This window comes from Equus przewalskii, chromosome 4 (genome assembly GCF_037783145.1).
Source record: "Equus przewalskii isolate Varuska chromosome 4, EquPr2, whole genome shotgun sequence".
In the NCBI taxonomy this organism is placed as follows: Eukaryota; Metazoa; Chordata; class Mammalia; order Perissodactyla; family Equidae; genus Equus; species Equus przewalskii.
Window position 1 is genome coordinate 83997271 of NC_091834.1, and position 26185 is coordinate 84023455.

Consider the following 26185-nt stretch of genomic DNA (forward strand, 5'->3'; position numbering starts at 1 on the left):
TATTTCAATGGGTAAAGGTAAAGGGCATGTTTACTAGTGGACCCAATATCTTTTGTGTTTCTGTAAAAATTAAGAAGCCAAAAATAGGTCAACTTAAATTCAGTGATTAATGTTTCAGTATTTCATCTTATTTGGAGCTGGATCTAGATATTCAAAGGATATTCATTGTTTAATTTAACTTAGTATAGCTTTAAGGTTTCAAGTTACCAAAAAGATTTTGGAAACTATTTTTAAGTAACAGAAAACATATTTGTTGGGGAAAAGTTCACTTATAAACTTTTATCCCACTTACATCTATTTAATTTACTTGTTTTTAATAATTATGCTTACTTATTTTAAGAATAACTTTAAAATTATGAATTTTTATTTATTTATTTTTGGTGAGGATGATTGACCCTGCTCTAACATCTGTTGCCATTCTTCCTCTTTTTGCTTGAGGAAGATTGTTCCTGAGCTAACATCTGTGCCAGTCTTCCTGTATTGTTTATGTGGGATGCCGCCACAGCATGGCTTGACCAGTGGTGCTAGGTCTGTGCTTGGGATCTGAACCGGTGAACCCCAGGCCGCCAAAGTGGAGTGTGGGAACTTAACCACTACACCACCAGGCTGGCCCCAAATTATGAATTTTTTAAACAAAATTTCATGAGACAGAAAGCAAGCTAGCCATCATCATGTTATTTTTTTCTTGTTGACAAATAGGGCAATTATCAAAAAAACAAATCACAGAAGCAAGGAACCTAAAAAATTAAATATATGGCTTTGTTTTTTTTTTTTTACTGCCTTGTTTGACATACAGTAAGAAATTCATTTTTGTTGTACATTGTGTTCTTAGGCTGGATTTATAGTTTTATAATCCTAAACATCTAGTAGAGATAACATAAGCTTGTTGGCTAGTAAATCTAGGCAGAAAAAATTGTCTATCTGCATTGTATTTAATGCTGACAACTCTAAAGATATACCTGTTTTCATTAAACCAAAAATTTTAAAGTCTTTTTTACCAAAGATTATCCCAGATCACAAGAACTTCAAAAGAGCATTCGAATTTGTTTCTGTGTCTCTGAGAGTTTAGGAATACTTATTTTTATATAAGCATTCATTTGTCCCCTAGGCCAATTTGAATAAAACTCCTTTAAAGGATTTTATAAATTAATTTGGTAATGCCATGTGAAGGTAGGAAACGATTACAGATATATAACATACATACGCACATACATGAACATGCAAAAACATACAGACATTTGTAAACAGAGATATTATAACTTTCATTTTACATCTTAGTCATGAGTTAGGTATAAATACATAAGCACACAATTCACTAATTTATGTAAGAGTTGATTCTCATCTTTATTATTATTTTTTAATCCGAATGTGTTTCTGGCGGATGGAACAAGTTAAGGTTACCTGCTCAATGATTGCTAAAGCTCTTTTTTTTTAACCAATATTTGTGGAGAAGACTTAAGATTTGCATTTGTCCTTGATAAATACCCTTATGGAGGCTCTGGACTAAATTTTGGGTGTAGGACTCTGGGGAAACAGGTCAAGTAGCAGTTTGTTTCCATAAAGCCTCTTTCATTTTTTTTCGTTTGAGTTGGGACGGAAGAGTTATCTCCTTGGAAGTTTGCATTTCAGAGAGTTGGCTCTCAGGTCCTAGAGAAGATAGGGTAGAAAATTTACATCTCAAAGACACAGAGAAAGGATGTAAGTTTTCTCAAAGAAGGGATTCAGAAGCATATTTGCTTATTATCAGAAATCTAGGGTAATTATTATTTGTTTCTTTCTCTCTCTCTTTTTTTTTTGAAGTACAAAACAGTTGAATGAATTCTTTGCAGTGGGAGTCCAAAATATTGCAAGGAGCTTAGTCTGGGAAGGCCTGTACATTTTCTGAGCCTTTGCCAAAACTGTTTTCTGGCTATCAGTGTTAACATAAATCTTGAGCCTGCTCTAAGTCTGATCTTGCCTCCTAATCTTGTTAAGGGAATTTTTTTTTTCCTTCGGACCAGCCCAGGCATTTTCCTGTATATTTTCTTTTTCTTTTTTTTCACTCTTATCTTCCTATAGGTACCAATAGGACATTTTATGCTGTCTAAAAATCCTTTTAGAAATAAAAGTCCAAATTTTTAAAAGTATACCTATTTCAATGTCACTCCAGGCCAGTAAACCTTTTTATGGCTTAAATATGGATGCAAAAAGTGTCCCCAAAGAGGTTGCAAAAGATACAGACCCCTCCAAAATCCAGAATTACTTCCAAAGATAGGCTGAGAAAGTAGACTTGCTGTTTTTGCAGGTAGTGTAAAGAACCTCCTATGACAAAGTATACAAAAGACAGAGATACAATGAAGGAAAACAATGACTATTTCTGGGATGCTAAGGATCAATAACCCAAGGGTATCCAAAACCAAATTCATAAGAGTCACAATCCAAAGAACTGATTATTAGAAATGTTTTTCTCCTGCTCATCTGAATTTGGAAAAAAGGGACAAGGAGAAGTTCACCTTTCTCTCTTGAGCAGACACTGCAGACAGAAATCTGGGAGGCTGACTTTGGTAAGAATTCTTACCTTTCACTGGCTTTTGCCAGTTGTCCCAGGATTTTTAACTGTAGCCTCTGGGGTGAGTGGGGTCTCCTGGCTGTCCTTTCATCTTTGCCAAAATTGTAAGGGAGGAAAAATTATTTTTCCTTCTACCTTCCTTGGGTCTCTGCTTGGGACCCTGTAAATTGACCTGACAAATGACAGATTAACAAGAGAAAAGCATAATAAGGCATTTAATATGTTTTACATGAGGTGAGAGCCTTCATAAGGAAATGAAAACTCAAAGAAATGGTTAAACCTGAATATTTTTATACTGGTTTTGATGAAAGGTGAAAAGTTGTTTCAAAATGTGATAGTGATGCAGGGTCGGTGAGCCGAGGAGTCGAAAGAAAGGTTTCTGGGCTCTCAAGGTCTGGCAGTGGTGCTCTTTTATTTAGAGAATAGTACGGAATAGCACGGGGACAGGACCCATGGGCAGTAAAGAGCTGCTGCCTGGGGACAGGAGCCATGGGCAGTGAAGAGCTGCAGGCATGGGGACAGGACCCATGGGCAGTCAGAGCTCCTGCTGCTGCCCTGAGTTGAGGGTTAGGGCTAAATTTATAAGGCATGGGTACATGACTTATTTTTACTGGAAAAAGAAAAGATGATGTAAAAAGTCATTAAATGATTTCAGTGCAGATGGGGTCTGGTTATTGTGCGGTCATATAACTTTAGATACGAATCTGGCCATATAGATCGGCATGTAGGTGAGGATGCCCTGGGCTTCTCTCCCTGGGGCAGCCCTAATTCATACCATAAAAATCCACCAGGTCATATAGTTTGGCATGTAGGCCAGGTCACCTTGGGCTTCTCTAGCTGGGGCAGCCTTAATCCGCATCAATAGGACAAAAGGGTTTGAGCTAAGGGTAGTAAACTGGGGGAAACTTAGCAAGGCCTTAGATATTCAGTGTGCCAAGGTGCCATATTTGGGGGTAGTATGTTCTGAATCCCATTAATAATGATGATAACTCACATAGGTTGATAATGATGATATCCAAAAATAATTATTTCCTGTTTGAGTACACCCATTAATCTGCACAACCAATCCTAAATTCTTTTCCTGTCACACTGTCTTCTGAGTTATTATAATGGCTTACAAATTTTATTGTCTTTAGGATCCTTTGCATATCCCAGAAGTCATTGAGTGAGACTTTTTTCTCCTTCTCTTGGGGTAGTGTCTTTTAATGTCTTCTGTTTGGTTAGCTGACCTTTTTTTCATTAGGTATTGCTGTTGGTGGATCTTTCACAATTTAATGCTAGCACATAATAGGTACTTAATAAATGTTTGTGTTTATAGACCTGAACCCCAGTCATGGACCATTGGTTTATAGCGTACTTCTCTTCCCTTTGCAACTCAATAACCTCTGTCCTTTAAATGAATATAATCCCTGATGCAGTCACACACACAGAAACTTTAGTATTCTTTTCAGCTGTTATATGAATCTTGGTTAGATTCTTTGTCCTGTGGCACTGATAATTAAGCCTTTGGGAAGAGCCCATGGGTTTCCAGGCTCTCTGGCTAGACAGTGACAACAAGAACAGTGTGTAGTACATAGTGACATCATGATACTTGGCAATTCTAAAACAATACTGGTTTTATTCAAGAACATCGTGTTAAATTAGTTAAGACTCCTTTGGCTTAAAATCTACTTTGTAGATTTTACAATTTGATCTACTCTTTTTCTCCAGAATTGTTCTTTAAATATGTAGCAGAGATTATGGTAGATATGTATCTCCACTTGAAGACTGAGAGACTCAGCAGGAGGGCTGTTGGCTTAAAGGGAGCAAAGGTGATGGGTATGTTGGGACTCACAATTAGACTCCTGAAGCTTCTGTCCCAATCTTGGAAGAAAAGGAAGGGCACCCTAGGAATTTTGGATCCTTGCCAAGATGTAGCAGAGTATCAAAGAATACTCTCTTTAGAGCACTTATAAATGTGAATTAGTTTTTACAATAGCACTGTGGTAAGCAATTGTAGTTTACTAATGGAAAGGCCGAATAAAATGAAATTCAATTAATGTTTGTTAAATGCCATTAAGCACTGTACTTAGTACTTGTTCAAGGCTCCAGAGCAGACAGCTGTAAATGCAAAAAACAAATGCTGCATTTTGCCAAAATAGCATCTGAGTTTCTGTATCTGTAAATATAAATAATTCCAGAGTTATAAGATTATAATAAGGAAATACAGTCATGCACCACATGATGACGCATCACTCAACAACGGACCACATTTACAATGGTGGTCCCATAAGATTAGTACTGTATAGCCCAGGTGTGTAGTAGGCTATACCATCAAGGTTTGTATAAGTACTGTAGGGAAGGAAGAAATTTTCCTCTACCCTTCTAGGTTCTTCTGGCTGGTCTAAGAATTATATTGACATGACACAGATTAACAGGAGAAAAACAAAAGTTTATCAACATGTATACATGGGAGAAACCCAGGAAAACCAAGTAATTGGCCAAAATGGCCAAAGCCCTCAGCGTAAATACCATCCTCAGCCAAAGCCAAAAGAAGATGTTGGGGGTAGGGAGAGTCAGGGATTTCAAAGGGAAGGAAGGCAATTTACAGGTAGGTGCAAAGGAGAAAATGTTTAGAAAACAAATATTTGTTTAGCCACGCAGAAACAGAAGAGCTCAGAGGGGAGCCCAACAAACAGGCTTTTCTAGGTTCCTCCCTGTCAGCCACCTAGTTTATATTATGCTAAGGTGATAGCTCACTTCCTGAAGCAGGTTTTTTGTTTTTTTTTTTTTAAAGGTTTTATATTTTATTTTTCCTTTTTCTCCCAAAGCCCCCCGGTACATAGTTGTGTATTTTTAATTGTGGGTCCTTCTAGTTGTGGCATGTGGGACGCCACCTCAGCATGGCTTGATCAGCAGTGCCATTTCCATGCCCAGGATTCAAACTGGTGAATCAGAGCCAAAGCAGAGTGCAAGAACTTAACCACTTGGCCCTGGGGCTGGCCCCCTGAAGCAGGTTTTTAAATCTGAATTCTTTTAGGCAGTTAAGGGGGAGGTAACAAGAAAAACTTTCTAAGTCTTTTGTGTCTTAAAAATAATCAACCTAAAATAATCCTCATTTCTGGGCTGGCCCCGTGGCCGAGTGGTTAAGTTTGTGCGCTCCGCTGCAGGCAGCCCAGTGTTTCGTTGGTTTGAATCCTGGGTGCGGACATGGCACTGCTCATCAAACCACGCTGAGGCAGCGTCCCACATGCCACAACTAGAAGGACCCACAACGAAGAATATACAACTATGTACCGAGGGACTTTGGGGAGAAAAAGGAAAAATAAAAAAATCTTAAAAAAATAAATAAATAAAATAATCCTCATTTCAAAGAGATATATTGTGGGGTGGCAGATTTTGTTCCCCTTCAGTATACTCCATGATGTTCACACAACAATGAAATCTCTTAATGCGTTTCTCAGAACATACCCCCTCATTAAGCGATGCATAACTGTATTCTTGAGCAGAGATTAGAATGCAAGTGTTTCAAAATATACTTATCTAGGTTTTTATGTTTCATGAATTTTCAGAGGGGTAAAAAGTCAGAATTAGAAAAATAAGAAACAAACTTAGTTTATAGTTGTATCTTCTCTGCTTAAATATTATGATTTAGTCAAATCAAACACAAGGTAAAAAACTGAACTTGAGCTCTTGTTCTATAATACTTCAACCAAATGCTTATTTGACAAAAATCACAATATGAGCACTTGGTTAAAGTATTATAGAGTAAGAACTCAAGTTCAGCTCTTTGTCTTGTGTTTGAAATGTTAGGATAACATCTAAATGAAGAGGTCTTATAGATAGTTAGAACTGGAGTCAGAGTGGAAATGGGAGGAAGGAGTCAAGAAATCTTTTGGAAGTTATCATGAAGGTCCTAATCATAATGGTAGCTATACTTCGAAGGATTGAAGAGAGGACAAAGAAGGCTAGTGAGAGAAGCTTGGGTACCAACCATCATTAATGGACAGGATGAAGAATAGTATTGGCAAAATTACATTATTATTCTACAGTATTATAATTTTGCCTTTGTATCGTCCTTTCTATGTTTTAATCCAGTTAAATCCATCATTTTATTTGATAGTGAAATAGAGTTTGAAGTAAACTGACTTCTTAATATAACATTAATTTCAGGGAAGCTATTACTGTTTTTTTCCCTCAAAACTATGAGGAAAAAAACCTAGCTACTTTACATTGAATTATTTTGTGCTTGATTGGTACGTTGTTAATGTTTTTCAAAGAAATAGCAATTTTGTTGAAATTAGAGCCCAAGTCTCTTAATTTTCTATTTGGGTCTCTTTGTTGCACCAAACTACTGTAAAGCCATCAGTGTTCATTAAGCCCTGGGTCACTTTTCATTTAACCTGGCCAAAACAATTTTATCTGCAAGCTTTACTTAAAAGAAAATACAATTTTGTAAATAGACTTGAAAGCAGCATTAAAGCTACCCTTCTGTTTTTCTGAGGCTAGGTCATACATCGGCTGAAGAGGGGAAGAGGAAAAGGATTCAGAGTAAAATAGTGAAAATTTAAAATAGTGTTTTGTGGAGTGTGAGTTAATCAGAAATGCAGCAGAGTTCCCTAATTAATTAGTAAATATGGTAGAATTAAATTTTCTAGTAGCCACATTTTAAAAAGTAAAAAGAAACAGGTAAAATTTTACCAACATATTGTATTTAACCCAGTAAATCCAAGATGTTATCATTTCAACATGTAATCAATGTGAAAATTAAGATAAGTTACTTCTTTTTTCGTACTAAATTTTCGAAATCTGGTGTGGTTTATGTATTGGTAGCACATTTGAATTTGGACTAGCCATGTTTCAAGTGTGGCTAGTGGCTATCTGTTGAAGAGTGTTGTTCAAAAGTAATTACAGATAAATACATTATGAGCTGCATAGATACTATCATCTGTTATTTACATGAATATGTTATTTTTTCTAGCAGTTCTTAGGGATAAAGCAGTTCATTTGATAGACGTGGTTTGCTGAACTCAAAGGAAGTTGATATGAGTAAGAAATAAGGTGAGATCCAGTTAGAAGGAAATACGTTTGAAAGAAGAAGGCAGTGCCAAGACTAAATTTAATGTCATCATCCTGTGTAGACACATCCACCTTGCTGAGTGAAAGCTGCTTTCTTGTTACCCTTGAACTATTTTCGATTTCCTGATTACTTGAAAGAAATACTAATTGGAAGTCAGTGTGTTATAATCAGAATATGGGGGCTAGAAGAAACTTTAGAAGGTAATATAGGTTGTTAGTGTGGTAAATAAATTAAAAATTTTAGGGTGTTGGCCCTGTGGCCGAGTGGTTAAGTTCACCTGCTCCCCTTTGGCTGCTTAGGGTTTCTCTGGTTTGGATCCTGGGCACGGGCATGGCACTGCTCATCAGGCCATGCTGAGGTAGCATCCCACGTAGCACAGCCACAGGCACTCACAACTAGAGTATACAACTATGTACTGGGGGGTTTTGGGGAGAAGAAGAAGAAGAAAAAAAAGAAGATTGGCAACAGATGTTAGCTCAGGAGTCAATCTTTAAAAACACCCAAAATTTTAATAGATTATGCATGTCATGGTATAAAATTCAAAAAGATATAAAAAGATTATATAGCAAAAATAAACCTCTTGTCTTCTAGTCACTTGATTGTCCTCCTTAGAGGCAACCAAAATATTTAATTTCTTTCTTTCTTTCTTTTGAGGAAGATTAACCCTGAGCTAACTACTGCCAATGCTCCTCTTTTTGCTGAGGAAGACTGGCCCTGAACTAACATCTATGCCCATCTTCCTCTATTTTATACGTGGGACACCTACCACAGCATGACTTTTGCCAAGCAGTGCCATGTCTGCACTAAGGATCCAAACCAGCAAACCCTGGGCTGCCGAGAAGTGGAACGTGTGCACTTAACCACTGTGCCACTGGGCCGGCCCCCCTTTTTTGTTTTTTGAGGATGGTTGGCCCTGAGCTAACGTCTGTTGCCATTCTTCCTCTTTTTGCTTAAGGAAGATTGTCACTGAGCTAACATCTGTGCCAATCTTCCTATACTTTGTATGTGGGATGCTGCCACAGCATGGCTTGATGAGTGGTGTCTGGGTCTGCGCCTGGGATCCAAACCCGCAAACTCCGGGCCACTCAAGCAGAGTGTGCAAACCTAACCATTATGCCACCAGGCTGGCCCCAGAATATTTAATTTCTTTTTTCTTTTTTGGATTGGCACCTGAGCTAACATCTGTTGCCAGTCTTTTTTTTGTTTTTTCCTTTTCTTTTCCCCAAAGCCCCCCTAAGTACCTAGTTGTATATTCTGGTTGTAGGTACTTCCTGTTGTGCTATGTGGGATGCTGCCTCAGCAGGCTTGATGAGCAGTGCTAGGTCTGTGCCCAGGATCTGAACTGATAAAACCCTGGGCCACATGGAGTACATGAACTTAACCACTCGGCCACAGGGCCAGCCCCTGTTTAATTTCTTAATTTATCCTTCATGTGTCATCTGTACATATACAAGTGTATGTATCCTTTAAAAAAATACACAAAAGGAGGCCTGCCCTGTGGCGCAGTGGTTAAGTGCACACGTTCTGCTTCAGTAGGCTGGGGTTCGCCAGTTCAGATCCCAGGTGCAGACATGGCATCGCTTGGCAAGCCATGCTGTGGTAGGCGTCCCACATATAAAGTAGAGGAAGATGGAAGTGAATGTTAGCTCAGGGCCAGTCTTCCTTAGCAAAAAGAGGAAGATTGGTGGCAGATGTTAGCTCAGGGCTGATCTTCTTCAAAAAAAATACATACAAAAGTTAGTATACTATAGACACCATTCTGAATCTTGCTTTTTTCCCCACTTTCCAATATATCTTGGAGCCACTTTGTTGTTTTTAAAGTCTATATAATATTCCATTGTATGGATGTACCGTAATTTATATAATCATTTGGGTAGTCATGGTTATTTAAGTTGTGTTCAGTATTTTGCCCTGACAAACAAAGCTGTGATGAATATCTTTGTATATATGTTTTGGACACGTATGTGAATATCTGAAGAATAAATTCTAAAAAGTGGAATTTCTGGTTCAAAAGGTATGTATATATTTTTATTTTATGGTTATCGCCAAACACAATAGAGGTTGTCCCAGTTAACACTCCCAACTGGTAATGTGTGAGTAAACCTTTCCTTAAACAGGACTGATTCACCAAACTGACTCTTAGGAGAAAACAAAATTTATGGATAAAAAGTTTTTATTGTGCTGTTGTAATTGAAGAGGCGTAGGTAACTCCCTTTTATCTTGAGATGATCCTCTTGAGCCACCTCACAGGTGCCCCTAGTGTTCCAGAATATAGACTGAAAACACTGATTGTAATCCAGCTCCCCTTATTTTATGTATGAAGCAAAGAGTTCTGAGAAATGGAGCTTTTCCTCAAAGGCTTCCCAAAAAGTTGAATGAAAATAGACTATAGAATCCTCAGAGAAAAATAGGAATGGCTCTGAAATGGATACAAAAGGAATTTTGTAGTGTTCTCTGTAACCAGTAAACCTCAATTAATGACTTTTTGAGAATTAAACCTTCTTAAAATAAGATTTGCTGAGCTAGCCCTGGTGGCCTAATAGTTAAAATTCGATGCTTTAACTGCTTCCCGGGTTCATTTCCTAGTCGTGGAACCACATCACCTGTCTGTCACTTGCCATGCTTTGGTGGCGGCTCACATAGCAGAACTAGGAATTACAACTAGGATATACAGCCATGCAGCGGGGTGGTGGGGTGGGGCGGGGGAGGAAGATTGGCAACAGATGTTAGCTCGGGGTGACTCTTTCCCTGCCACAAAAAAAAAGTTTCATTTAAAAAAGTAATAAATAAATAATGAAATAACAATTGCTGTTTGATTTTTTCATAAGCTTCGTGATTAGTCGAGGCCTTGGCAGCCTAAGGCATCATTAGAGTAGAATAGGGAATTTGATGGACAGGGAAAAGCAAGGGAGGAAGTCTTGGCTTCATTTTTCTGAAATGGTGACAGCTGATATGAAAAGCAAAAAGGGCAAAGACTATCTGAAAAGGATGAGGTTGTATAGGAGAAAAAGGATTTAGAGTGCCTAGTCCAGTGCCTGGTAAGTAGAGGCTGCTCGGTTACACTAAGTTCCTTGTTGGTGGAAGTGTAGACTGGTCTAACCATTTCGGAGGGTAGTACTTAATCAGACTATAGTATTAGCTATACCCCATGATTCAGCAGTTCTTTTCCTAGCTATACATCTGAAAGAAATGCTTACATGGATCCATAAGTGGTCATTTGTGCTTATGGAAAACAGTCTTGTTGTCCATACTCTTTCCCCAATGATGGATAAATTCTGATAGATTTATACCACAGAGTATTATCTAGCAGTTTGAAGCAATGAACTAGATGTGCACATGGTAACATGGTGGATCTTAAAAACAGTGGTACTGAATAAAAACAGAAACAGACTGAAATATCTAACACAACAGTATTTATATAAATTAAAAAATGTATGTAAGTAAAACACATTACACAGTTTGTGAGAAAACATGTAAACATGTTAAATACATTACAATGATTGCCTAAATTGAGGGTGATGGTAGTGGGGATAAAAGAGAATAAACAAAATAAATATGTAAACGTGACACTTCATTTCTGCAGTAAGGTGCTCTTTGAAGCATCTGTTGGCTGACTAGGAGGTTATCTACAGAGTCACTACCCTTATGTCTCCCAGTTTTGCTACCTTTGGGTTTGGTCTTTATTTCCTTTCTTTACTTTTTCTGTTACTATGTGTTCTGTTTTGTTGTTGTTTTAATACAGAATATACTAGTTTCATTGTTTATGTCTGGTTTAGGTACTCCTTGTATAGTCAGTACTATATGTTGTCATTCTTAGAAGATAATAGTGATGAGTCGTAAGAGAGACTTTTTGTTGTCCTTTTAGATAATGGCCTTTTTAAATTTAAAGCAAGGGAAAAAATATTTGGCATAAAGCAGTCACTCCTTCGATCCATTCCTTATCCTTTACAAAATTTGTTATTTATCTTGCTTTTCTTGCAAGAATCTCTGGTTAGGGCAGATGAAAATACTGACTCCTGGAGTTCCCTGAGGCAGCAGTAGGGTCTTGGGCAGAATAGAGTGTAGAAACAAACAGCCCCTACCTTTCTGCAATTTTTGTTGCTAGAACTACTTTCCTTTTGTAGGTCATGAACTTTTGGGTAGCCTGAGATTTGAGTTAGCGTCAATTGAGGTTTTTGGTTCTTAACTGTACCACCCAGGCTGGTGCTCCAGATTAACAACTGGAGAAAGGAGCTGTGAAGGAATTAAAGTAACCTTGGCAACCATTGTGATGCAAATGAGCCTCCTTGGGAAGGAAGTTGAGAGCGTGGGCATTTGTTAAGGCATTCCTTTACAGCTTTTGCAACTGGAGCTGACTAGCATTTTGCTTTTAAAATCGTGATATAGCTGCTCCTTGGACACAGTCGAGTCCTATGCCACTCCAGCCTTCCTTTAGTTTTCTGAGAAGCTAACAGCATGTTTTAATATGTCTGTAAAACAAAATGAATCTCTGATGTGCTTATCCTCTTTATACACACGAAGACTTCTTTTTCCTTTACTAACATTACCTTTTTCTCACTGCCTTCTGGCACTAACATTGCTGCAGCTCTGCACCAAATCTATGATGCATGAAGGAAGCCACTTATGTTTCCAGAGAAACAGTATGGTGTGTGCCTAGTATACCCTGTTGGCCAAGATTTGGCTTATGGTAGAACTGATAGTGCCAAGTCTACTCTTTAAGCAGCACTAAAGAGACAAATCCTTGGTTTCAATCTTAATTTTTTGTTTTAGCCTTTAAGCTTTAAAAAATAAAATTTTCTATATGTTTAAGACTTTTAATGTAGTCTTACTCTTTGTGGATTTAGCGATTGAATGACTAGAGGGGAGTAATAAAAGTGAAACCAAAATATTACCAAATGGGTTGAGTTTGCTGCGTTAAGTACTGTACTTGTTTACTACCTCCCTAATGAGTCCAGTGGTTTTAACAAAGAGCTTGTGAGTGAAAAGCTTTGGGTTCTTATTCAAGATTAACCATTGTCATGCTGTTGGTGCTAAGCAAATAGCTTCCATCAGCCTCAGTTTTCTCTTTGTAAAGGAAGAGTGAAAACAATGACTCTTTCTGTTGTGGGGAAATATTTACCATAGGAAACAAATATAACTAGTGGTATGGCCAAGAATATCATCTGGTGTAAGACAGAAATTCTAAATTTTAGGATAATATGCCTCAGTTATCCCAGGTTGCCTGCTGCAGTTAAGGCTTTTAAATGTTTTTACTTTTGTTTTTAAGTTTCCTTCTTCCATCCTTACCCTTTTGTTGAATTGTGGTTCAGATCACATCAGATACTCCTGTATAACAACTGTCTTTGTTGGCTTAGCTGTCAACAGGTGAGTTGATCTGGCATTTCAAATATTCAAGCATTTGTTATTTGCAAAACTTGGAACTCTGTGCATAGGGAATGGATATAAAATATTTAAAAGCGTAACTCCTGCCCTTGAGTATAAGAGTCATTCAAATACTTGGAAACAGTTCTGATGTTACTTTTTCTACCTCAGATCTTCTCTGAGGAAATCATTCCTGGTTCTCTTAGTTGTTCTGGATTTATTATCTGTGCTCATTGTCACTTACAAGAAGTCATATTCCAAATTCTCATATTCTGTAATTCTCAGGGAATTGCCTGATCCCAAGTGATTTTCTTCTTTGTTCAGGTCACTGTACCATTATTTTATTAACTGAATTTGTGTAAGCTTTTAAGCTGACACTTCACACTGAAGGCTCATCTCGGGCTTATAGTCAACTAAACTCAACTAATCATCAACTAATATTAAAATTGATTTCTTACTAGTATTCTAGTTGATTTCTTACTAGAAGCCAAGCTTGACATCAACTAGGCAGGAATGTCTAATCCTCCACCAGGGAGGTACAGTGAATATTTTGAATAATAATAGAATCTATTTACATGTATTGAATTTTATTTTTTTGCTTTCTGGGATTACCCTGGAGCTGCTGATGGCTGTGTTCCCAGTAATTTAAAGTAACCTGAGGGAATGAAGCTAGTAGTGTGCAGAAAAATGAGAGACCAGAAAATGTCCTGGCAGCTTTAGTTTTTGCACTCCTTATGCTGCCCTGATTCCTGAAACTTTTTCGTGTCTCTGAGTTGATAGGAGAGTGCCATGATCGGATTCGCATTTTAGATTACTTTGGATGCAGTATGGAGAATGGGGAGAAAGCCTCAGGGTAGAAGCAGGAAGAACAGTTAATACCTTATGCAGAAAAAATGATTACTAATCTCTTTCAGATATGGAAATACAAACTAGAGACCTGGCAGTGGGATTGGAAAAATCTAGATGGACTTTTTAGAGTTTCTCCAGAGGTTGAATTAATTCCTGGTTATTGTGGGGAGGAGTGAAAGAGAGGGAAGAGAGTAATGGCCAGTTGGGACATTTAGGTGGATGGTGGTGCCATTCACCAACATAGGAGGTAAAACAGGTGGTTGGAGAAGATATCTTAATTTTAGGCGTGCTGAGTTTGAGGTGTCTGTGGAATGTCTAAATGGAAATGGCTAGTAGACAAATTGGATATACTGGTTTGGAGCTCAGAGGATGTAAAGAGGGTTATTAAAATGATTCAGGGAGTGTAAGGGTAAGAAATTATGGATAAGAAGGAAAAGGAATAAAGGAAGTGGCTAAGAGATTGAAAGTAAAAGGATCAGTGAGCTAAAGTCAATGTAAGAGCATAGTAGGAGTACTTAAACAAGTAAGCTAAAAATAGAAGTCAGAGAGCAGGATACCCCAAATTAGCCATTTTGGAGATGGAACAATTTCTATGATGATAAGATCTGGGGTGTGGTTGCCTTGGTAGTGGTTAGCTGAGGTGGAATGGAGGAGAACATCATTAGAGATAAGATGAAAGAAATTGAAGGCCAAGGTCTTCACTGGTCACCCATATGCCTTGTTGAAATCACCAAGTGTTGTAGAACTTCTAGTTGCCTACTCAATGCATTTATGATATTTATTATATACTGAAAAGTTATATACATGATTTATTAATTCTAATCAACTGTAACCTTCAGAATGTACGTACTATATTTTATTTATAAAGAAATACATAGGGGCCGGCCCTGTGGCAGAGCGGTTAAGTTCGTGCGCTCTGCTTCGGTGGCCCAGGGTTTTGCCAGTTCAGATCCTGGGCGCGGACATGGCACCGCTCATCAAGCCATGCTGAAGCAGCATCCCACATGCCACAACTAGAAGGATCCACAACTAAAAATACCCAACTATGTACGGGGGTGCTTTGGGGAGAAAGAGGAAAAAATAAAATCTTGAAAGAAAGAAAGAAAGAAAGAAAGAAAGAAAAATACATAGATAAGCCTTACAAGCTTGGTTTGGTAGCTCCACAAAGATTAGGGACCCAGACTCCTGTCATTTTGCTCCATCATTCTTAGTTTGTTGCTTCCGTCCTTAGGGACGCTTTCATGGTTCGAGATGACTGCTGGAGATCAAGGCATTATTTGTGTATTACAACCAGCAAGAAGGAGGAAGAACAAAAGACAAAAAAGGGCTTTCCCAGAAGCCCCACCCAACATCGTCCACTTACCTTTCATCTGATAAACTCAGGTTAATGGTAGAATTTAGGATGACTAGAATCTGAGAGAGAGGAGTTTAATAGATGGCAGTAACATGATTGGAAGAGATGACGTAGTTGAATGGCATGACCTTAAAGGAGCTACTTTTTATAAGAGAGTGAAGAAATAGTTTTCTGGCGGAAAGTATGGCAAGTGCAGAGGTTCTGAGGGGGGAGTATGCTAGTATATTTTAAGGAATAGCAAGGAGGCGAGTGTGGCAGGAGTAGAGTATGAGAGGGGGAGTTGTAGAGATGAGGCCAGTAGGTAACAGGGATACAGATCATCATATATGGTCTTAATAGGCCATATTAAGGATTTTAGGCTTTGGCTTTTACTCTAAATGAGATAGGACACTGTTGGAAGGTTGAGCAGAGTGACATGCTCTGACCTAAGTTTTAACAAGATCATTCTGGCTGCAAGGTTGAGAATAGACCAAAGGAGGTTGGGGTGGTAGCTGAGAGACCACTTGGGGGTTATTGCAATAACTAGATGAAATGCGATGATAGTTTGGACCAGATGATAGCAGTGAAGTTGGAGAAGTGGTTAGATTCTGCATATATTTTGAAAGTGGAGCAAATAGGATATGCTAATGAGTTTGATGAGTGTTTGAAAGAAAGAGAGAAGTTAAGGATGACTTCAAAGGCTTTAGCCAGAACAACTGTAAGGATGAGACCAACAGGAAAAAGTTGTCCAAAATGAGGATAATTGTATTGGCACAGTGACCTAATGTAAGTGTAGTCAATATCTTCCTGTTTCAATGTATTATTGTTTCTTGTCTCTGTATCCTTTTCTTCCTTCTCAGTGCACATTTAACTGGCTTTCAGTACATTCGTTCATTATTTTGCTCAACAAACAAGTGTCTGTCGAGAGCAGTTACAAAATGTCCCAGCCTTTATCAGTCAGGCTTCTTGGTTGCAAATTGACTAAAGCGAAAAAGGAAAGGGATGGGGAGGCAGGGAGGAAGGAGGATACTATAAGGATAATAGGAGTAACTCACAGAATCACAGGAAATGCTGAAGAATCAGACCTTTGAAGAGCCCTGGACTCAAGTGTTATCTCACAGAGGTCTAGGTAGCATGATGGACATAATATTTTTATCAGGGTAACCCTATCTGGATAAATGACTCATATCATTGAGTATCTAATAATGATACTGAGCTAGATGCTGGAATGGGAATGGTGGGGAGGAGGCATCCAAAGCTGAATAAAATATAGTACATACTATAATAGAGTAGAATTAATAAATTATGTAATAATTTATTTAAATTAGGATGTAATAAATACTATAAATGCTATAAAAGGTAGGAAACAAAGATGATTTTGTATTAACAGGGATAGCATAGTTTTACTTTTAGATGTAAATAAAAGTTTTAAAGGAAAGATAAGCAAGAGAATGTGGAAGAGAAATTTTTTTGTAATTTTTAAAGTATGAGAAAGGAGAGAGTGAGAGTGTGTGTAAGCCATCCAGTTTATTGAGTTCACTTGAGCCTTATTAGATTTGAATGTTAGAGTGGATAATATATTGGAAGTGGGGTTGAGGCTAGTGTTGAAGGCAAAGAAAACAGTCAGGCTGTTGTAGTTCAGGAAATAGAGAAAGAGGAGATCTAATAAAAGATGATAGAGTTGATGGAATTTGGTGACATTTCTGTGTTGGGGTGGGTGCTGTTTGTGATATGAGAGAAGGATGAGTTTCTAGTCTTATTAGATGAATGCTAGTACCACCTGTTTATTTCAGTCCCTATGATGTGGGAGAAAAAGCACTGAAAATGTCAAATTATCTGTTTTAAGAAAAAATTGATGAAGGGAAATACCTAGAGAGAGAAGAAAGTGAGAAATAATTTCTTTTGAAGACCTTTTAGAAAAACTTGCTATTTTGATCTACTCCCCTTTTACTCTTAGTTCTAATTTAAACTAATAATTTCGTAGTCTGAATTTAGCAATTAATAGGATGATTTTTAAATCCCTATGCTGTCTTGAGGATCTTTTTTTTATCAGCTAGACCCTAAAGAAGTTCAACTTGGCAGAATAGTGTGATATATAACCAGGTAGAAAGATCTAGGTATGAAAATGCTGCAGTTTTGAAGGAGACATTAGGGAGTTTTGGAGGGTTTGTGCTTTTTTGGAGACAGCATTAATGCTGGGCTTGAATCTTTCCTTTGTTTAAACACACAAACAAAAAAGATCTTGAAGATTTCTTGATGGCTGAATTCCTCTTTCGGTAGAATGTTCTAGCTTTTTGAAAATAAATAGACCTCTTGACTTTTTAAAAGTAGCTTTATTGAGATATAATTTCATACTATAAAGTTCACTCATTTAAGATATACAATTCAGTGGTTTTTTTTGTGTATTTACAGAGTTGTGTGACCGTCAACATAATGTAATTTTAGAACATTTTCAGCATCCCAGGAAGAAACCTTGTAGTAGTCATTCCCTACTCCTTACACCCCACCCCAAGACAACCACTAATCTATTTTCTGTCTCTATAGATTTGTCTGTTCTGGACATTTCATATAAATGGGATCACACAATATGTGTAGACCTCTTGACTTTTAAAGTTTTTCCCTTCCTAAATGATTTTTGTGTGTTCTCTATTTTCAGAGGTCACGTTAAATTTTATAGTGTTTATAACTCTATCTTGCCTGATAAATTTGCTTGATTCTTATTTTGTATTTATATCCTATCATTTAATACAATGCTTTGTACATAGTATATATCAAATAAATAATTTGTATTGTTACATGGATCTATGGACTATTGAAAGATGTTCTTTGTTGATATTGTCCCAGTGTCTGAATTTCATCTACTGTTTCTTATTTGCATTTTCTCCCCTAAACTACTCACTTTCTAGCTAAATAGTGTTTATATTTACACTACTGATGTAAAGTTTTTTTTGTTTTGTTTTTATTTTTTTCCTTTTGCTCCCCAAAGCTCCCCGGTACATAGTGGTATATTCTTAGTTGTGGGTCTTTCTAGTTGTGGCATGTGGGACGCTGCCCCAGCGTGGTTTGATGAGCAGTGCCATGTCTGCGCCCAGCATTCGAACCAACAAAACACTGGGCCGCCTGCAGTGGAGTGCGCGAACTTAACCCCTCGGCCACAGGGACAGCCCCTGATGTAAAGTTTTTTTACTGAGACCCTCTTTATTCCTGCAGATTTATGTAATTAGACAGTAGTTGGTAGGAGAGGGGTCAAAAGTTTACTGAAAAGAAAATGAAGACCATCAGGAGACTGTTAGGTATATCTTAATACTTCATTTCTCAGTTCCTTTAGACCCTTCCTCATTGTATAATCTGGGTCACACTTACTGAAGGATTCTGCCTTCCTAACATAATGTCAGTTTTGTTTAGAACTGCCTTGGTATACCTACTTGATTAGTGTCCTCTTCCATTAGTTACCAAAGAGATTCAGATAGGATGGTAAAGTATGTGCATTCCTTTAGTTAGAGTCAATCTTCTTAGTGCAGATAACCTTGGATCTGAGTACTTTGTCCTGTCTGTGATAAAAGGCAGAAAATTTTTAATTTTTTTCCTCTCTTTGAGTTCCTCTTCCTGTGGCCTTTCGGGTTTTTTTCCTGTCATATGTGTTACATTTGACAAAAGGCAAAAAGGGCACTCAAGATTCCTAGTCAAATGCCAGATAAAATACAATAAATGTTATTTTAAATTTTATAGCTGTGCTTTTAAAAAAAAAGTAAGGAAAATCCTCAGGGGCAAAAAATGAAGAGAGAATTAAAAACCAAAGTGGTGAGTACATAAACTAAAGCTGTGGCTGCCCTGGGTAACTAAGAGGCTTCTGTTTTAACAGCCATAACAGGAACAGGAGACAATCCTGTCTCCCTCTAGAAAGCTAAGTTCCTCAAAAGGTTGCCACATCATTGAATAGATGGTCTAGAAAAACATCTGTCCAGTGACACAGCTGTCAAGGAAGTTTGCCACACTCTGTGAGCTCTAGATGAAACAGTTTTTTCTGAGAATTTATTACCATGTACTTGCTCTCTTGTAACTTTGTTTTAGAATGTTTTTCTTTCTCTGCAGTTCAGGAAACCTAAAACCAAGTAATTAACATATAAAGTGTTCCTGAATCAGCGACACTCCTTTGGCATCAGGCTGAAGTAAACGCAAAACTTCATAGGAATATTCTCAATCTAGGCTACATAGAATTCCTACAGCTAAAGGTGCCCTAAAAATGTTTTTTGAAAAATAGAACTTTAAAAAATATAGTCATTAAAATTTAGAACTCAGTGGACAACATCAATGGTAGAATGGATAAATTGTGGTATATTCATGAAATACTGTAAACAATGGAAATGAATAAATTGCTGCTATGCACAAGATCATGGCTGAATAAAGATAATGATGAGTGAAGGAAGCCAGACACAAAAAGAGCACCTACTATATGATTTCATTTATATAAAGCTGAAAACCCTAACATATGATCTTAGAAGTCATGATAGTAACTTTCTAGAAGAGAGAAGGGATAGTGATGGGGCGGGGGGAGGGTTTCTAGGGTGCTGGTAACATTGGATTTCTTGACTTGGGTGATAGTTACATAACTGTCTCATTTTGTGATAATTCATTGAGCTTATAATTTATATACTTGCTCAATATAATGGAAAGCAGGAAAGGAAAATGGGATAAATATTATAGAAAAGATAGGATAAATAAAAAGCACAGTAAAAGACGGTAGAAATAAATCTGAATGTATCTGTAACCATACTAAAATAAATGAATTACACTTACCAGTTTAAAGACAGATTGTTGTAACACGTTTCCAAGATAGTCAACGTTAGTTCCTTTCCTCTACATGTACACCATCCTCCCACCTGGAGATCGAGTTTATTTCTCTACTTACTTTGAATATCAGCTGGCTTTGGTGACTTGTTTGACCAATAGATAATGCCAGAAGTGACATTTTGGAACTTTCAAGGCTAGGTCATAAGAAGTTTTGTAGCTTCTGTCTAGCCTCTGTGAACATCTTTTTTGGAATGCTCTCCCATGGAACATTCAATCTGGTGACCTAGTTGCTATGCTATGAGAAGCCCAAGCCAGATGGAGAGGCGCAGCTGAGCTTCCAGCCAACAGCCACCATCAACTGCCAGCCATGTGAGTGAGTGAAGGAGTCGTCTTGGACATTCCAGCCCTAGCAGACATCATGTGGAGAAAAACCCAGGCACCAGGCATAGGGACCCAGTCTAGCCATCTTCAGCCATTAGAGCTACCCTACCTGAGGCCCCAGATGTCATAGAGCAGACACAGACCATCCCTGCTCATCCTGCCTGAATTCTTGACCCTCAGAATTATAAACATAATAAAATGGCTGTAGTTTTATGCCATTAAACTTTGGGGTAGTTTGTAGTGACAGATAATTGAAACAGAATTAGGTACCTGGAAGTGAGACACTGCTATAACCTAAAATTTGGACTGGCTTTGGGACTTGGTGGTGGGTGGGAGCTGGAGGGACCTTGAGAAGAGTATTAGTAAAGTGAGAAACACAGTGAGAAAAGTATTACTGGAGGCTGGATACAAGAGAACCTTTGTTAAATAGTGGTATAAGGCTTGTTAGCACTGTCATGTGTGGTAACACGGAAGATAGAAAATGTATCTGATGAATTTGGTTTTCTGATGAATTTGATTTATCTAAAGAAATTTCTAGGCAAAATGTTGAAAAGTGTTACCTGGCTTCTTCTAACTGCCTATGATAAGGTACAACTAGAGAAATGAATGAGCTAAAAAATGAACTATTACATTTTTAAGCAGAACTTGGGAATATTTCTAACGCAGGATCTATTGTGTTAGAAAATGAAACATTTTCTCATCCCCACTTGCTCCAGATGGCTAATGACTTTTAAAGAAATGGCTTCAGAGCAAAGATAAGATTCATGATGCTGCCAATAAAACATGGCCTCAAAGTAAAGATCTCAAGGGTGCAACTCTAAATCCCTTTGTTAAGACTTCAGTAAGATTTAAGGCAGTGCCTCAAGAACCTTTCAACTAGATAAAAAGATGTCTAGGGGCTGGCCCTGTGGCTGAGTGGTTAAGTTCATGCACTCAGCTTTGGTGGCCTGGGATTTTGCTGGTTTGGATCCTGGGCGTGGACGTGGCACTGCTTGTTGGGCTACACTGGGGCGGTGTCCCACATGCCACAACTAGAAAGACCCACAACTAAAATATACACCTATATACTGGGAGGATTTGGGAAGAAAAAGCAGGAAAAAAAAGTTGTCTAAGATCTTAAGGGAATACCTTAGACCCACTCTTTTAAACTATAGGGCTTTTAAGGATCTTGAGGGTGTTTTCTTATAGTAGCCTCACACAGAACTTAAAGTGAGTGTTGCTCTGTCTACTGGAGTGAATCTCTTATAAGATTCATAGGAAATCTAAAGGTTTTAAAAAAATTTTAAGAATAGAGGCAGCTTCAGCTTGGATTAAAAGAAACAGAGACAGTAAAAAATGAAAGTAGGCCTTTGGACTTCCAGCCATCTACAGGCAGGAAGCAGGCTGAGAAGGCAATTCCATTGCAAATACTAACCATCTCTTAATGTAAAAAGAAGTTTGACTCAGAGTGGAGCCAAGAGTTATGGAGAATCACTCTCAGGGAGTAGGACTGGGCTGTAATCGAGGAACTGGTGATTTGTGTCTGCTTAAATTTCAGAATTGCTATGGACCAATAACTGCTATGTGTCTCCTGTTCCTTTTCTGTTTCCTTATATTTTGAATGAGAGTATCTATTGTGGTGATCCTGAGTCAGTCTCACTATTGTATGTTTGTATGTTGGGTGTGTGGGAGCAGATAATTTGTCTCTTTATTCAGATCAAGAGGAACTAAACTCCAGTAGCTGTACCTGAGGAACTACATCTGAGGAGCCTCAATCACAACTGGACCTGAATTAGATATCAAGATTCTGGACATCAAGCTGATGCCATAATGAGATGAGACTTTTGAAGGTCTTAGGAGAGGGTGAGTGTATTTTGCATGTGGGAGGGACTTGTTGGGGCCAGAGGGCGGTATGTGGTAGCTTGTCTCCAAAGTGGCCATCATCAGTTTCTTCCCTTTTTGCTGTTGAGAGGTGGAGTCTATTTCTCTTCTCCCCTTGAATCTGTGCTGGGCTTAGTGACTTGCTTGACTAGTTGAATGTGGCTTTTGGGGACTTCTGGGGCTAGATCATAAAGAAGCCTTATAGCTTCGGCCTAAGCTTCTTGAAATTCTCTCTCTTGGAGTACTTGTTCTTAGAACCCAGCCACCATGCTGTGAGAAGCCGAAGCCAGATGGAGAGGATACATGTAGGCACTGGTTGATAGCCCTAGTGAGGTACCAGCAAACAGCCAGCATCAACTAACTGTCAGCTATGTGAGTGAGTGAAGGAACCATGTTGGACAGTTCAGCCCTAGCAAACACCACCTGGAGATATCCCAGCCATCTTCATCTATTCAAGTCATCCTATTTGAGGTCTGAGACATTGTGGATCAGAGACATGCTGTCTCTGCTGTGCCCTGCTAGAATTTCTGGCCCCCAGAATCATGAGAATAATAAAAATGGTTGTTGTTTACCACTAAGTTTTGAGGTATTTTTTTATGTAGTAATAGATAACTGGAACATTGTCAGATTGAATAGAAAATAATCTAGCTCTATGCAGCTTATAAAGAGACATACCTAATAAAACTTAAGGAATCAGAGAGATTCAAAGTAAAGGTATGAAAAAACTCTCTATAAGAAAGTTAGTATAGCAGAGTAATAGTAGGCAAAATTAACTTGAAGGCATAGTTCATTATTAGAGTTAAACATCATCACAAAAAATTATAAAAGGAATAATTGATCAGGACACTATAATAATTCCAAATCAGTATGTATCCAATAGTGTGGCCTCAAAATATACAGATAGAATACAGGAAGAAAATACATAGATACAGTTAAAGGAAAAAGTTGGTAAATCTACAAAGCAGGAAATTTTAATATCTCTTTCTCAGTAATTGATGGTCAAACCCAAAACATTTGGGAGGACTTGTGCAGACAACCAACAGTCTTGATTTGGTGGGCCTACACAGAGCCCTGTACCTAGTCGGTGAGAACGTACTTTCTTTTTAAGCAGTTTTTAAAAAACTGAACGCATGCTGAATTCATACAGCCAGTCTCAAAAAAACCAATGAATGAGTATTATACAGACTATGTTCTCTTCAAAAGATGATCAAAATAATTCATATATTTGGAAATTTAAAAGCACACTTCTAAGTAACTCATAGGTCAAAGAAGAAATAATAATAGAAATTAGAAATAAAGCTAATTTACTAAAACTGACTCAAGAAGGAATAAAAATATACCTATAATCATTAAATATTGACCTGAATAGACCTATAGTGATTAAGTATATTGAATTAGTAAAAATCTACCCAGTAGGAAGGAGGCACAGATGGAATTTTTAAAAGTTTTATAAAGATGTAATTGACATATGATAAACTGTTCTTTTAAAGTATACAGTTTGAAAAGTTTTGACATAGGTATGGTGCTATGAAACTGTCATCACAATTAGGGTGTAGAACATATTCATTACCTCTAAAGTCTTCTGCCTCTTTCTACCACCTAACCTCTTCCCTAGGCCATCACTGATCCGTGTTATGTTACAGTAGATGAGTTTGCATTTTCTAGAATTTTACATAGATGGAACCATGTAGTATATACTCTTTTTGGGGGGGGCGGGCTTATGCTTCTTTCAGTTAGCATTGTTGATTTGAGATTCATCCACGTAGTTGAGTGGTCAAAGGTTCATTTCTTTTCGTTGCTTAGTAGTATTTGTTTGTGCAGCTAGACCACAGTTTGTTTTTCACCTGTTGACAGGCTTTGGTTTATTTCCAGTTTGGGGCTATTATAAATAATGCTGCTGTGAACATGTGTGTACAAGTATTTGTAGACATACGCTTTTATTCCTCTTTGTTAAATATCTCAGAGTGTAATAGTTGGATCATATAAGTGTATGTTTAACTTTTAAGAAATTGCCAAGCTATTTTCCAAAATGATTTTGCCATTTTACATTCCCACCAGCAGTATAGGAGATTTTGAGTTCCTCTACATCCTTGTCACCATCTGGTATGGGCAGTCTTTATTTTTAGTCATTCTAATAATTGTGTAGTAGTATATAGCTTTTGTTGAGTTTTGCCTTATTAATGCATTTGACAATCGCTGTCTTTCAGTTGACTTGTTTGGACCATTTATATTAAAGTGGTTATTGATATGGTTAGGTTTAAATCTTGCTATTTGTTTTCTGTTTGTGCTATCTGTTCTGGTTCCACTTTTTCTGTCTTTCTGTCTTATTTTGTATTAATCATTTTTTATCATTCTCTTTTATTCCTTTGTTGGCTTATTTGTTTTGTTTTGTTTTGATGGTTGCTTTAGGATTTGTAGTATACATCTTCATTTGTAGTATACAGTTTGCCTTTAAATGATGTTATACCTCTTCACCTATAGTATAAAAAGTTCATGATAAACTAAAAAAAAAAAGTTTACAATAGTTCTTAGACAATAGAAGGAATACTCTTCTTTCTTGCCTCTCAGCCTTTGTGCTATTTTTGTCATACATTTTCTCCTTTTATTATGAACCCCACACCATCTTGTTATTATTTTTGTATCAAGAGTAAACTCTCCTAGAGACTTAAATAATACAGAAAAAAAATCTTAAATAAGTACCCATATAGTTATTCTTTCTGTGGCTCTTTGTTCCTTTGTATAGATTCACATTTTCATCTGGTATTATCCTTCTGCTCAAAGGACTTATTTTAACATTTCTTCTAGTGTGGGCCTGCTGGTAATGAATTCTTCTGTGTATCTGAAAATGTCTTTATTTTACCTTTGTTTTTGAAAGATATGTTTTTGCTGAGTATGGAATTCTGGGTTGACATTTTTCCTTTTTCATTACTTTAAAGCTGTTCCTTCACTGTTAACTTGCTTGCATTGTTTCTGATGAGAAATCTGCTGTCATCCTTATCTTTGCTCCTCTATACATTACGTGTCATTTTTTTCTGGCTGCTTTTAAGATTGTGTTTTTTACAGTGATTTGAACAATTTGATTATTATGTTATTGATGTAGTTTTCCTTGCATTCTTGTTTTGGGGATTCATTGAACATCTTGATCTTGGGCTTATGGGTTTATTGTTTTTATCAAATTTGAAAAAATGTGGCCATTATTTTTTCTACTATTTTTCTGTCCCTCTTATGTCTCCTTCAAGGGACTCAAATTACATATATATGTTAGGCCCCTTAAAATGTTTCCACAACTCACTGATGGTCTTTTATTCCCCCTTTTTTCCTCTGTGGTTCATTTTGGATAGTTTCTTTTGTTGTATCTTCAAGTTTGTTCCATCTCTTATTTAGTTTTGTCTAGTTTGCTGTTAATTCTATCCAGTGTGTTTTTCATCTCAGACGTTGTGCTTTTTATCTCTAGAAGTTTGATTTAGTCCTTTTTATATCTCCCATATTTCTACTTAGTTTTTTAATATAGAATACAGGTATAGTAACTGTTTTAATGCCCTTGTCTGCTAATTCTAACATTTGTGCCAATTCTTTGTTGGTTTCAGCTCATTGATTTTTCCCTTTATAGGTCGTATTTTCCTACTACTTTGCGTGTCTGGTCAATTTGCTTGGATTCCAAACATTGTGAATTTTACCTTGTTGGGTACAGGATCTTTTTCTTTTTCTTTTTTTTATTTTTGTATCACAGTTAAGTTATTGATACGATTTGACCTTTTCTGGTCTTGCCTTTGAGATTTGTTAGGTGGGGCCAGAGCAGTTTTCCACCTGGGGTAATTGTTCCCTAAGACCCTTCTGGCTACTCCACCCTCTCCTCTGTAAATTATGGGGTTTTCCATTGTGGTTGGTAGGAACAGGCATTATTCCTGTTCTATTTGACTGCCAGTTAGTGTTCTCTCTAATCCTTATGTGTAATCACTGATGAGTACTGTGCTGAATACCTGAAGGGTGTCTACCGCGTATC

At 37.4% G+C, this 26185-nt stretch overlaps 1 protein-coding gene across 15 annotated transcripts in view; it reads left to right on the forward strand.

Annotated features, from left to right (window-relative positions):
- The window catches only part of AHCYL2 (adenosylhomocysteinase like 2), a 168791-nt gene that overhangs the window by 25634 nt on the left and 116972 nt on the right, over positions 1–26185 (forward strand). For 6 of the 15 annotated variants that reach the window (XM_070616573.1, XM_070616569.1, XM_070616576.1 and 3 more), the window contains one exon: positions 22018–22164. The exons of the other annotated variants lie outside the window; for them this stretch is intronic. The gene's annotated coding sequence lies outside the window, so the exon portion shown is untranslated. Of the gene's footprint in view, positions 1–22017; positions 22165–26185 lie in introns of those variants that run through there. 15 annotated transcript variants of the gene reach the window in all.